The 3,249-nt window shown below is 45.2% G+C and overlaps 1 non-coding gene across 1 annotated transcript; it reads right to left on the bottom strand.

The window, feature by feature from the left end:
- Positions 1-2,828: 2,828 nt before the first annotated feature.
- Positions 2,829-3,011, bottom strand: LOC142583854 (U2 spliceosomal RNA). The gene has a single exon (XR_012828677.1). It is a non-coding gene; the product is annotated as a U2 spliceosomal RNA (small nuclear RNA).
- Positions 3,012-3,249: the final 238 nt, after the last annotated feature.

Genomic DNA, 3,249 nt, shown 5'->3' with positions numbered 1-3,249 from the left:
GATAACCGATGGTCATTAAAGGTTGCGGACTGGATTCCAAGGGAAGGGAAGCGTAGTAGGGGGCGGCAGAAAGTTAGGTGGACGGATGAGATTAAGAAGTATGGGAGAGGCCTTTGTCCTGCAGTGGGCGTAACCAGGTTGATGATGATAGTATATATATATATATATATATATATATATATATATATATATATATATATATATATATATATATATATATATATATATATATATATATATATATATAGTAGTCCTGTCTCGCGATCATTCTGAGCGTCTTCAATGCAAACGAAGACAAGCGTCTGTTCGAGAAATCGGGCTTCGGCCGCGATACAACACAGTCCGATGCTCTAACCGTTACGTCACGGCCTGTTTTTCTTTCTTTCATGTTATTTATTGAGTTGAGTGTAACCTTGTACACGAGAACTCGACAAGGCAATAGCCACCACATTATACATCAACGGTCTGAAAAGGATCTAGAAAGCAGGATGTGTACTCTTTGAAACAAAGAAATGCAGAAGCATCTATCACTCAGAAGAGCGGCACTGACAGGCAATTGAGAAAGAGGTGGTAACAGTCGGGTTGAAACTTTTGTTAGGTCCTACATGTCCTTCATGTGACCGATCATTTGACAGAACTGAAGTTTAGAAGAACAAAAACGGGCTCGGCATTGCGGTTCAACATGTGTGTCTTCCATGAACAATGTTGTGCAATTAAGAAAAACATATGAAACGACACGTCACCTTCATGCGGTGCAATAAAATATTAAACGATAAACTGATTCAAAATAAAGATTCAAAATAAAGTCTTTTTTTTTTTAATTGACAGACTTCGATGTTAAATCAAACACCACCACACTTTTGCTATCCATTAATACAAGGAAGACGCAGAAGTCATTCAACCAGCCAGAGCTTTGCCGAATTTGTCAATTTAAATTTTTTTTTGAAGGCTGTCAGGGGTTCTACTCTAAACCAACAATCAAGTACGTACTTTATTGCGCACTTATTACTTCCACAAACTTAGCTATTTTTTCGGTATACATAATGCCATAAAGAACAAAGTCGTTAATCAGCATATGTGTAGCGTTAGTGTAGGTGGCTATAGATAGAAGCCGATTCGTCATATGCATGATGTATGCAGCAGTGCGAGCTGTGGCCGTTATGCGGCCACTGCCACCCATTTCCCCCCTATACTGACCTCATCCCTATTATCCCTATCCCTAGCCCTTTCCCGCCGCCGCCACAAGAGGGTGGTGGGAGAAGAGCAGCGATGTGCTTCCCGAGTGCTACCCCACCACGTGTAAACGTTTAAAGATGTGTTCGCATGAGAAAACCTGCGTCTCAAAGCGATATAATAGTTGGGCGCTCGGCGACGAACGCATGTCGCAAGTCGGTTTTCGCAAGTAGTGCCTTGCCTACAATGTGCCTGCAAAACGCTTTGCACATTATCGATTCCAACAGTGCGTGAGATCTGCACAATTTGTTTCTCTTTCTTCCCTCGGTTCTTTTTCTTCCGGAGTTGGTTGTTTTACTTCTAACGACGAAAATTCCAAGATGTTATCGTGCCGCCACGATAACGTCAGCTCACACGTACGGTCTGTATAGCTTAGGTGACGTTTGCTGCGAAATGCGTGCTACTTTGTTTTGCGTTTGATGAAAACGATCCAGGAACCCAGCTTCTGGTGGGAACTTTCTTTTTATACACCACACCGTAATTTTATCATTACATCAATTTTTTTTTGCAATGGCAGATCTTTTTTTTTTCTGGATAGCGACACACAGCAGAAACAAGGACAACAACACATCCTGCGTATAGGCGCAATAGATCGGGCCCACGAACACGTACGTTTGTATCTACAATTTAGCTTTCCTTTATTTTATCGTGACTGCCAAGGACATCGAAAGAACGAGACACCGTTCCATTCGTTTCTCACAATAGCCACTCAATCTGACCAGTGGAGAAGTAAGCACCAAGAAATAGGGGCGGTGACCAAGAAGGAATCAAGCGACCGATCCTGACTTTCGGGAAGGGGCGATCGACTCGCTGTCCGAGGCCTCGCTCGGCAGAGTGCTGCCGGCGCTGCTGATCCGGCTGGCTTTCTGGTCGCGGAAGCTGCGCCGAACCTGTGTGCGAAAGAAAGATAGAAAAAGGAGACACTAAAAGATGAACAGCAACAACAATGACAACGGCAAGACGACGACAAACTTTTGCAGAGCCAACGTACATGGTAGAATCTATGTGATGCGAAGCTTTCGTTGAGCTGGTAAATGTTTTAAATCTGAACAGTATGTGCGCGGTTATCTTTGTTGTCATACCATGCAATGTGCAATCTCGCGCAATGCTTATGATTATGCAGCGCACAGGTCCCTTAATTTAATGGCATGCATTGTTCAGTTTACGCACTATACACTATTCAGAAGCTAAGCCGAAATGCTGGCATTAGTTCATACCAATGCGCAGTGTGAGTGCATGGGGTTGTGTCACGGAATGGAGGCGATGTTTCAAGTTTTTCGAGGGAAGAATGGGTAGGTGGTGGGCGTAGGCAATTAGGACGCGAAAGACAGTGGCAAGGTTGACTATCATTTACCCGTTTCATTCCACCGTCTGTGGGCAAATAAAACCTGGTGCGCACGCAAGTGCTTTTGTGCGCGCATGCCCTTGCGCATGTGCTTTGTTCGGCAACAGCAGCAACATTCAGCAACAGTCACGTTCACAATGACTAGGAGGGTGCGCAAACATAGAGTCGTTTCAGAAGAAACGATGTCCGCTGCTTAGTACAGCGAAGCTGTACATGGGTAGTTTCCAGCGGATCGATCTCCGTAGACTAAAAACAGTGGGCCGATCCCGAACATCGTGCAATAATACCTGGCCTACCCACAGCGGAGGCGAAGCAGGGTTCAAGCACTCCGGCAACTTGCAAAAAAAAGTTTGATATCTTGGGCCCCAATACAACCCGTATCAGATATTAAGCTGATGAGAACAGATACTACATTTTGACTCGCGTCGGCCATGTCTACCTTCGCACCGCCCTCTCACTGTCGGCGTTTCACGTGCTTGCGTATCTCCTTTCCTTTCCTTCTGCTGTCCCGGAGAGGCGGTCCCGTCGAAGCGCCACGCCTGTCTAGTTTCCTCTGTCTTCTCGGGGTGGCGGTCCCGTCGTACACGCGAACGTACACGAAAATCCCTGTAAATGAGTCCGTACCTGTGTTCAGAATTCTGTATCACATCTGTGTCGTCTGCTAAACAGCT

This window comes from Dermacentor variabilis, chromosome 5 (genome assembly GCF_050947875.1).
Source record: "Dermacentor variabilis isolate Ectoservices chromosome 5, ASM5094787v1, whole genome shotgun sequence".
Classification (NCBI taxonomy): domain Eukaryota; kingdom Metazoa; phylum Arthropoda; class Arachnida; order Ixodida; family Ixodidae; genus Dermacentor; species Dermacentor variabilis.
This window is presented reverse-complemented; position numbering and strand designations above follow the sequence as displayed.